Source organism: Callithrix jacchus, chromosome 18 (assembly GCF_049354715.1).
Source record: "Callithrix jacchus isolate 240 chromosome 18, calJac240_pri, whole genome shotgun sequence".
Taxonomy (NCBI): domain Eukaryota; kingdom Metazoa; phylum Chordata; class Mammalia; order Primates; family Cebidae; genus Callithrix; species Callithrix jacchus.
The window spans coordinates 45,650,267-45,660,714 of NC_133519.1; the positions used below are offsets into that span (position 1 = coordinate 45,650,267).

The 10,448-nt window shown below is 38.0% G+C and overlaps 1 pseudogene across 1 annotated transcript; it reads right to left on the minus strand.

Moving 5' to 3' along the window:
- Nucleotides 1-8,644: 8,644 nt before the first annotated feature.
- LOC100391302 (eukaryotic translation initiation factor 3 subunit F pseudogene) lies at nucleotides 8,645-9,914 on the minus strand (annotated as a pseudogene). The gene has a single exon (XR_013529219.1). The product of XR_013529219.1 is annotated as a eukaryotic translation initiation factor 3 subunit F pseudogene (transcript).
- Between the last annotated feature and the right edge of the window lie 534 nt (nucleotides 9,915-10,448).

Below are 10,448 nucleotides of genomic sequence, written 5' to 3' on the forward strand. Positions count from 1 at the left end.
AAGAGTGCAGTCCTCAGTTTAATGGGTAGACCGAGAACCAGGTGTCTGTTGTCAGGGCTGAAAACCCAATTAAAATGGGGGCCATAAAGGTGAGAGGAAGCCAAGGGGTCAACTGGAGCTAGTTTGAGCAGGGCACAGCCTGGTGGGAATCAGAGATTTTGTGCTGCATTGGCAGATCTGTTAAGAAGCTAATCCACAGATACTTTCATCAATGCTTTGAAGCTCCTGAACCATATGGGATTTAGGGAGATAATAATCTCCACAAAAAAATTTCAGGAAGCATTTGTTCTGAATTTTGACCTCAAAAGTAGAACACGATTTTTAAAAATCCATTAAAACCCATGTATTAGTATAGTCTCCCAAAGTCTCAGTAACAGTTTTAAAATAGAATCTAAGCACCTTTCTGCCTGCATATATTAATATAATAACAATCTATTTATCTATCCTTAGTCAACACTATTGTAAAATTTTCTGCTTCCTATTTTTCCTGCTCCTCCACCTGTCATGCCATCTTGATTCATCTTTTCTAAAGCAGTGCTCTAATATGTCAATATTGTTAAAAATCTATGAGACTTCCCAATTGGTAACTAAATAAAGTCAAAATTGCTATTTCTCAAAAGTGATGATTTGTATGGTTTTATTCAATCTTCCTTGCATTCATGTATTAATTTCAGTGGATACTTGTCATGCACATACTGTGCGCCAGATATTTATCTAAGCACTAGTGATATATATGTAATTAAATAAAGCCCCCCCCCCCACCTCAGGGAATTAATATTTTAGTGGGAGGAGCAAAAAATTTACAAAACAAAAATATACCTGCACATATAAAGGGTGAAACTTACTCTTGAGAAAAGCAATATAAAAATCGACAGGGATTAGTTTGGTGTTGTCTGTTGGGATTCTTTTTTGTAAATTGTATTGAGGAGGTGGAGAATAAATCTTGAATCATCTGAGGGAAGGCCATTCCGGGCAAAGGGAAGAGCGAGTGCAGCGATCCTGAAGAGACAGCGTGCTTGTTAAATAAGAAACCAGCAAAGGCCGTGATTCTGCAGCAGAGTGAATCAAGAGGCACTTGTCTGTGATGTTGTCACAGAGGTAATGGGCAGGCCAGATCCAGTAGGATATTATAGGGTATTCTTAGGCCTATTTGGCCTTGGATGAGAAGGTGGGAAGTTATTTAAAACTTTGAGAAAAGGGTGACATGATATGACTTACTTTTAAAAGAACCACTCAGCTCGGTGTGTTTTGAGTAGACTATAGAGGGGAAATAAAAATATGAGAATTATGGATTTATAGGTGATTTTAAAACCAATGAACTTTTGAGTCTAACAAGGAACTATGGGTAACCAGAATAGGGATGAGGTCCGTGGACTGCCTCTGGCCACTCTAATATTAAGGCTCAGATAGATAAGGGGGACTGCAATGGAGCCTTAAAGAGTGTGGCCAGCAAGCGGGAGGAAAACTGAGAGTGAAGTTTATCTCATACAATATCTTATACAACAAAAAAGATCAAGGAGGTTCAAACGATGGACTAGGTTAAATGCTGCTGCTCATAGGTCAAGTTAGATGAGGGCTGAGAACAAAAAGAGGTTATTGGTGATCCTGACTGTATAATTGGTGGACTTGTGTAGGTGGCAAGAAAAGGGGAAGGTAACACTCTTGAGCAGAGTTGTCATCAAAAACAAAACAAACAGGGTGAAGGATGACATAAGGTAAACGAGAGTGTTTTTTCATGAGGGGAAATTAGGCAGCTCTGTGTACTGATGGGAGGAAGTTAGTTAAAAAAAAGGTATGAAAGTTTGAGGAGAGAAAAATGAGGTAATTATTTATAACACAAACAGGTTGAAGAACTAGGCAAATGTAAGGTAAAAGAATTATTGGGCAGCGCACAGTGGCTCAAGCCTGTAATCCCAGCACTTTGGGAGGCCGAGGAGGGTGGATCACGAGGTCAAGAGATCGAGACCATCCTGGTCAACATGGTGAAACCCCGTCTCTGCTAAAAATACAAAAAATTAGCTGGGCACGGTGGCGCGTGCCTGTAATCCCAGCTACTCGGGAGGCTGAGGCAGGAGAATTGCCTGAACCCAGGAGGCGGAGGTTGCGGTGAGCCGAGATCGCGCCATTGCACTCCAGCCTCGGAAATGAGCAAAACTCCGTCTCAAAAAAAAAAAAAAAAAAGAATTGTTGGATCAGAGTGGTCAAGAATGAGAATGTAAACTGACAAGTTAGGAGGTAAAGAGTGGAATATATGAAATTGAGTTTACAGGCGGGGATCAGTCATTATTACCAACAGAAGCTGTAGTATCACAATGAGTGTAATTGGTTGAAATACCATGAGTGATAAGGTCGTTGTTGCAGTGGAGGTCAAAGTGTTGGGAGAAAGAATATTGGGAAAATCACCTACATAATTACTGCAAATGTGCTAGGAATTATGACAGAGTAACAGTGTAGAATAAATCGGGATTCACAGTATGGATGGAATAAGAGAAATGAACCAGAAATCTGTAGATGACTGCCAACAAGGAAGTGTAGTGGGTGACATGATCTAAAGGCCTGAGCGTCAAACCTAGGATTTTTATTTATTTTTCTTTAAATTTTTTGAATTTTTTATTACAATTTAAGTTCTGGGGTACATGTACAGAACATGCAGGTTTGTAACATAGGTATCCACCTGCCATGGTGGTTTGCTACACCCATCAACCCGTCATCTGCATTAGGTATTTCTTCTAATGCTATCCTTCCCCTAGCCCTCAGCCCCTGACAGGTCCTGGTGTCTGATGTTCCCCTCTCTGTGTCCATGTGTTCTCGTTTTTCAACTTCCACTTAAGAAGAACATTCGGTGTTTCAAACCTAGGGTTTTTAAAGAGAATAGTGGAGGAAACAATGTGGATGACTTCCAAGCCCAATACGACAAGGGATGTAGAAAAGGAAATAGCCACTGATGAAGAGGACTGCAGTGGGAGCCTTGTCCTCGGGGAAGAACTAGGTCTCAGGAAGAAGTGAAAATTCACAGAAGCAATTGAAGATCTAGATTTTTCTAAAGATATAAGTTCCAGAGTACACAATGAAAGGGTCTTGGAAACAAATATTTAATAAGGGATGAGGGTCACTTGTGAGATTTATATTTTTGATGAAGACTGATATAATCAGGAATTAACTTAGGGTGCCATGCAAAAAGTCCTCAGGTCTTCAAAGCAGATTCCATTGAAGAGGCTGTGTGTATTTATGGGAGCAAGAAGGGAAAGGGAGTAAAGGGAAGATTACACAAAAGCATGATTTTGAGCAGGTGAGGACTATTGCAAGCATCTCAAAGGCTGCCTTCAATGCCAACAATCATGATCTATGTTTTATTATAAACCCAGTCTTCTTCCTGTCCTGTGCTTCATGGTAGTCGGTAACATTTGGAATACTAGATCCTCTTTTTTCCTTATGCCAATGGGGAATGGAAATCAAGGGAAAAAAAACAACAATCGTCGCAGTCATACTTAAACTCTGAAGTATTCTCCTCACTCCTGCAGTTGAAGGCATGAAGGTAGAGGGAGTGGGTAATAATATCAAGATAAGTGAAATTCTAGAACTCCCTTCCCTTTTAAATCACCTTTTCTACCGCTCCCTATTGCACATGTTATCTTCATCGTTGACTTCTCTTTTTTATTCTACTCATATTGTTTTCTCTATCTGTAAAGTTAATAGGGCATAGCGTTGTCACACTTCCAAAGAGCCTTAGAAATGCGGTTTATTTGATGGGAAAGGATACAAGCAGGTAGAATAGAGTTGGGGATCCTTGCTGTGGTTTCCTTACTTTTCTTATCAGGAATTAACTACAGCTCTGCAGAGCATCTCAACAAACATGCCATATGTAAGACACAGCTGAGGTCTGTCCATTAGCAAGCACATGTGCACTAATGCCTATTGTTTTGTGAGGTTTTTTCACCCTGACAGAGGTACTTTGTATTTTTAATACATAATAGTTTCATCACTGTGCAGCTGCACATTTGCATCAGAGTAAAGCTCCTTGTTCTCGGATGAGCAATCAGAATTGCCATCACTGTCGTCACAGCATTAAGTATTTTATTTATATTCCTGTAAGCTCCATGAGGGCATAGACACAAATCTGCCTTATAAATTCTGTCTAATTATACCCAATACAGCCCCTGTGTATTCAAATATGAATACTTTTGAATAAATGAATGTGAATTTTAAAATGTTGGTGAAAGTGTTAAATAATAACTCAAAAAACAAAATAGGTAACTGAAAGATAAACTTAAGAAAATTCCCAGACCACACTTTTTAAAAACTCTAAAATATCAGAAAAAAAAAATTAAAGCTGGAGAATAAATTCAGAAAGCAGAACATAAGCCAGATAGGAATTTCAATGAGTAAAAATAAAGAAAAATGAAGAAAGAAAATAATCAAATGCATGAGTATTTATATTGAAACGGCTGGTCAAATCTTGAATGGAAATAATAATAACAATATTAAAAAGATGCTCGGCTGGGCATGGTGGCTCATGCCTGTAATCGCGGCACTTTGGGAGGTCCACGTGGGTGGATCACGAAGTCGGGAGATCCAGACTCTTCTGGCTAACACGGTGAAACCCTGTCTCTACTACACATACAAAAAATTAGCTGGGCATGGTGACATGTGCCAGTAATCCCAGCTACTCAGGAGGCTGAGGCAGGAGAATCATTTGAACCTGGTAGGCAGAGGTTGCCGTGAGTCAAGATCCTGCTATTGCACTCCAGCCTGGGCAACAGAGTAAGACTCTGTCTCAAAAACATCAAAAGAGGATCAAATTTCTAATTACTAAAATACATTTTTAGAAGTGTATTAAATTTTTTAAAATTATAATACTGAAATGTAACACTTGAAACTATAAAATATCTAGAAGATTTTTGTAGGAAAAATACTTAGCATATTGGCCTAGGAAAAGAATCGATGACTAAGACCGCAAAAGCAAGTGTAACAAAAACAAAAATAGATCAATGGGACTTAAACTAAAGACCTTTTACACAGAAAAAGAAATAATCAACAGAGTAAATAGACGATCTACAGAATGGCAGAAAATATTTGCAAACTCTGCATCTGACAAAAGACCAACATCAAAAATCTACAAGAAACTCAACCCAACAAGAAAAAATAAATAAATCAAGCAAATAACCTCATTAAAAAGTGGGCAAAAGACTGAACAGACACCTCAAAAGATGACCTGCAGGTAGCCAAGAAACATGTGAAACAAATAATAAATGTGATTCATTATGTAAACAGAACTAAAAACCAAAACCACGTGATTTTCTCAGTAGATGCAGAAAAAGCTTTTCATAAAATTCAACCTCTCTTCATGTTAAAAACATGGAACATATTTTTGGTATTTTAAAATATACAATAAATTATTGTTGAATGTAATCTGATCATTCTTATTAATGCCATTGAGATAATCAGGTATTAGCATATCATGATATGATGCAACGAAAGCATATCACTGTGTGGTATTCTATTTTTTTTCTAAAAAGGTAATTTTAAAATACACTTTTTAAAATTTAAAGCTCCCATTTTGATTAATGTTCACAAAGTGAATAGTTAAATTTATAACATCTGGGTGTTGCAGGGGGCAAAAAAACCCTCCTATTAATCTGCACCACAGAATCTTCCATCACAGCCCCCAGTTCACTATTCCTACTCCTTTAAGTAATCATTTTCTGGTTTTGCTATACCCTATAAACTGGTATTTTCATAAATGCTTACCCTGAATTGGATTAGTCTTATACTTCTAAATTCTGTATGTAAAACTGAAGAGAAGAACTTGCTGACAGCATGAGAAAACAGTCTAACAAATCCACAAGTTGGAATACTCTAAGGGACAACTTCCTTGGTCTTTGCAGTGAGTATCTGAAGTAGGAAAAGGAGGAAATTGTTATAAATTAAAATTGATATAAATAAAATTACAATAAATTGAATTCATCCTCCTTGATTAGATCCCAACTAGAACAAACCATCTGTAAAGGGCATTTTAGGAAAATTGGGGAAGTTTATAGATTATATATGACATTAAGGGACTATTTTTAACTTTGTTGGTTTTGAAAATTATACTGTAGGTAATATTCTTCTTTGAATCGCACACTGAAATATTAGGGGTGAAATGTCATCAGTAACATATTTTAAATTTTTACAGAAAAAATAGATGAATACATAAGACAAATTGTTAACCTTTGTATAATCTATACTAGATTACAAGTATATGATTATTTATTATTCTCTCTTTTATGATTAAAATTTTTTGAATATAAATTTTAAAGAGGATATCATTATGTTATACAGATAAGGTCTATTTTACAATGAGGAATCTATAATTTAAGTAATTATTCCAGATTAATTTATGTTTTTGAATTTTTGTATATACTTTAACCATAGACATTTTCTTCCTTTCTTGACTTCATATTTATGTGTCTATTTTATTGATGTTGTTGTTAACAGTCTAAACATTTCAAGAGTTTAATCTAAATGTCTCTACAAACAATTTCACAATAACAGACATATTTGAAGTTGTTTCAATTTCAGTATTACTGGAAGCCACTTAATAGGCTTCTTTCTTCAAACTTCCATTTTCTTTTGCTCTATAGAAAATCAATATGAAGTTAAGAAGAGACTTTTATCTAAAGTTACAAAAGGTTAACTCTTCCAAATTTATAAATATATCTGCCTTATAAGGATGCTAAATATATCGTATTTAATTTTAAAATGGAAGTTTTTGAAAAGAATACTTTATATCTGAATCTTTTTCCTCACATATATTATTTTTAATGTTTAAAATGGTATTTGAATATGTAAATATCCTTTTTAATAGGCATATCTAACAAAACATGAGATTAAATGCCAAATGTAATTATAAACAATAAAAGCAAACATTGGTAGAAGTCAGAAGCACTCTCAGCTTAATTTATGCTGTGCTTTCGAAGGCCTGGTATAGCATAGCATTGTACTAGACGTTAGAAGCATACTGTAATATCTGTACTTTGAGAATGTAAGTCATTTATGGACAAAATATTTGGTTGTTGTTGCAGAATAAAATAAAGTGCAAGCATGCTTGAGGCTTTGTTATTATAATAGTCGTAGAGTAGCTTCTGTTTTGGTGGGGCTTCCAGAATAAACTAAGCTTGAACGTAAACTTGACTGATCTCTCGAAAGTTCACTAGTTAATATATTATAATACTGATCTTTCATTATACAAATACTACAAAGGTTTTTTTTGCTGTGTTTTGAGATGGAGTCTCACTCTGCCCTCAAGATGGAGTGTAGCGGCGTGACCTCAGCTCACTGCAACCTCTGCCTCCCAGGTTCAAGTGGTTCTCCTGCCTCAGCCTCCCGAGTAGCTGGGATTACAGGCGAATGCCACCACGCCAGGATAATTTTTGTATTTTCAGTAGAGACGGGGATTTTATCCCAGGATGGTCTCAAACTTCTGACCTCATGATCCACTCGCCTCAGCCTCCCAAAGTGCTGGGACTATAGGTGTGAGCCACCACACCTGGCAAGAATGCTACAAAGTTTTATATAGATCCATAGCTCAGTTTGAACTATAGAAGTAAAGTGGTTTAAAACATACAGTTAAGCAACTGGTACCTTTAGATCATTTCAACTCAGTTAGAACTGACTCAAGCTCACAAAAATAAGCACCATTTATTGATTTGTTTGTTTAAAGATACACACAGTTCTCTTGAAATTTCAATGATCTTAATTGTACCCACTGACTTTTGTTTGGTTGCCTGTTATGGAGAGATCTCATTGAGCTGCTGCTTGTTCTTTTCAGCAAGTAATGAATTTCAATTTACTCATCCTCTGCAAGAAAATAGAAATTGGTTTCTTTTCACTTGTATACCTGTGATCAGAAAAGAAATTCTCAAACTTACAGTCCCACTTACAAAGTTAGATTTTAAATTTCTTTTGATCTGTCTTTCAGAATCTGTATTTATGGATTTATTTAAATATGAGAATAAAGTTTACTTACATAATAAATTGATCAGAATTATTGAATGATAAAAATGTATGTACTATGGAACATTCACTCCCAGGTAATAGCATCAAATGCAGTCTATAGCTTGTGAAGTGTCCTTGGGCTTTTTCACATATATAGTTCCTAACCATTAGATGGCACAATATGCCACAATGTTTTAAATTGTTTATTGACAATGTACTTTTTATATGGAATCATAGTATATGTGCAGCTGACCAAATTTTTTGTTTGGTTTGGTTTAGATTAATGCAATTTAGAAAAGATCGTAGGCCCTTTTCTTCTGTGCATCAAAGCAACAGATGTTTTGGGTGAAATAGTGACTTCCATTCTACATTTTGTTGATACGGTTAGATAGTAGGACATACTGCTTACTACTACAGAGCGTAATGTCACGAAACAGTGTTCCTACCCACAGGAAACTAATGATCCCATGGAAATGGTAGAGTAAGTCCAAAATTGGCAAGAAGCCAAACTAGAACACATTTTGAGCTTAAAAGGGAACAAAAGTATACACTGATCTTTCTAAATGAGAATCCATGTATTTGTAAAAAGCTTGTGGTTATAAAAAACCCTCTACAGGGCCAGGACTATATTCAAAGTTACCCTGAGAAATTTAAAAGTAGCTCAAAAATTTTTTTTTTTTTTTTTTTTTAGAAAAGGTAGGCTATGTTTATTAGAGTCACAGGCAGTTGACTGCCTCAGTGTGACTCAAGACCACAAAAAACCCATTTCTCCTTCACTTCTGAGTCCTGGGCTTGAGACCTAGACCGGCAGGTATACTGTCCGGGGCCCATTCACAGGTTTGCGAGTTTCTCATTGAGGGCAATCTGTGACTGCGTGAGGTTGGCCAGGTAGGTCACCATCAGCAGGTCATTGATGTTGCTGTTGAGCATTGTCTCAAAGTCATCAGGAACTATTTTAGGTGCTTGGTTAACCAGCTTCATCAGGAATCGGCCCACAGTATTGTCAGCTGACACCTTTCCAGACAGTACATCCTCTGCATATTGCAACACCGTGCTCAGGGCATCCTGGATGCGAGCTGATGCCCCTCCTACTTGCTGCAAGTCACTTGAGAGTCCAATCACTCGGTTGGGACTAAAGCAGGTCCTCATGATCAGGTCAACTGCAATTCGTTCAGTGTCATAGTATGCATATTTCACTGTCAGAGGTGTGAACATCACTCCCATGGTCCTCCCGGGGACACCCATTAAAGTGCTGACATAGGCTTCGATGCTCATGCGGCCGTTCTGGAGACTTGTGTCCACAGTGAGGTGGATGGGGTTGGGGGCCTCCCGGCTGTAGTACTCATGGATCAGCACAGAGTGCTCTGTGATGTCATGGCCTGTAGCGTACCAGCCCAGGATGAGCTCATTTGGAGAAGCTTTTTTATGCAGTTCATACATGTTCTTAGCAAATTCCATGTCAACAGCCACTTCATCTTCTGACTCATTGTGCGGCACTGAAAAGCAATTGGTGACCTCCACTGAGTGTTTGTCGACCGTTCCCAGCAGGGTCCCGATAACTCGGGCAGCACCCTCGTTGAGTCGCTCGTAGCTGTCCACAATGGAGGCCAAAATGACTGGGTGCAGCCTGACCACGCGGCCGCCGGGGAAGGGCCCTGGGAGAGCCGGACCGGGCAGAGTGGGCGCTGGGGTCTGCGCCGGAGCTTGCGCTGAGGCCGAAGTCTGGCCAGGAGCCGCAGTCGTAGCCGCTGCTGCCGCAGAGTCTGAGGATGAGGCTGGAGTCCCAGCGGAAGGCGGAGCCGCAGCTGGTGCTGGCGTTGGCGCTGGGGCTGGAACTGAGGTTGGGGCCGAGACTGGGGCCGCCACCGGGGCCGGAGCTGGCGTGGCAGGAGGAGCACTTGGTGATACCGCCGGCGTGGCCATCTTGTCGAGAAAGCCAACATTTTAAACTTAAGTTTTAGCACTTAAGAATAAAATTAATAAGTTATTTAACTTATTTAAAAAAAAAGTTATTTAATAATTTAGTTCTTTATAGCACTGAACCTTTATGACAGTTCGAAAATACTTTTTAGCAAGGCATTAATCCCAATTAATCTTAATTAATTGTCTTAACATATCTAAAAAGAAGAGGTAGATAGGTTGTGGGGTTTTTAAAAGAAATCAAAGAACTAGGATGTAAAGCTATTTCCAGCCTTGCCTTGCCAAATGGCAAGAGATCAAAATAATGGCCACTAGAGAAATACACCTTGCGTTAGGAGTCAAAGGAAGTTAATTATCCTTTGTCTGTCCTTACGCAGAAGAGTGCAAATGGGTAAACTGTCCATAATGCCTAAACTTTTTATTAGCAATTTAGCTTGTTTTTTACAGTGATACAGTAGATATGTACATTTAGTTTAATGAAAATATATAACATCAAGTACAATGTAATTAGCTGGTATTATGATTTGTATAAGCAGTAATTCCCTTTTGAG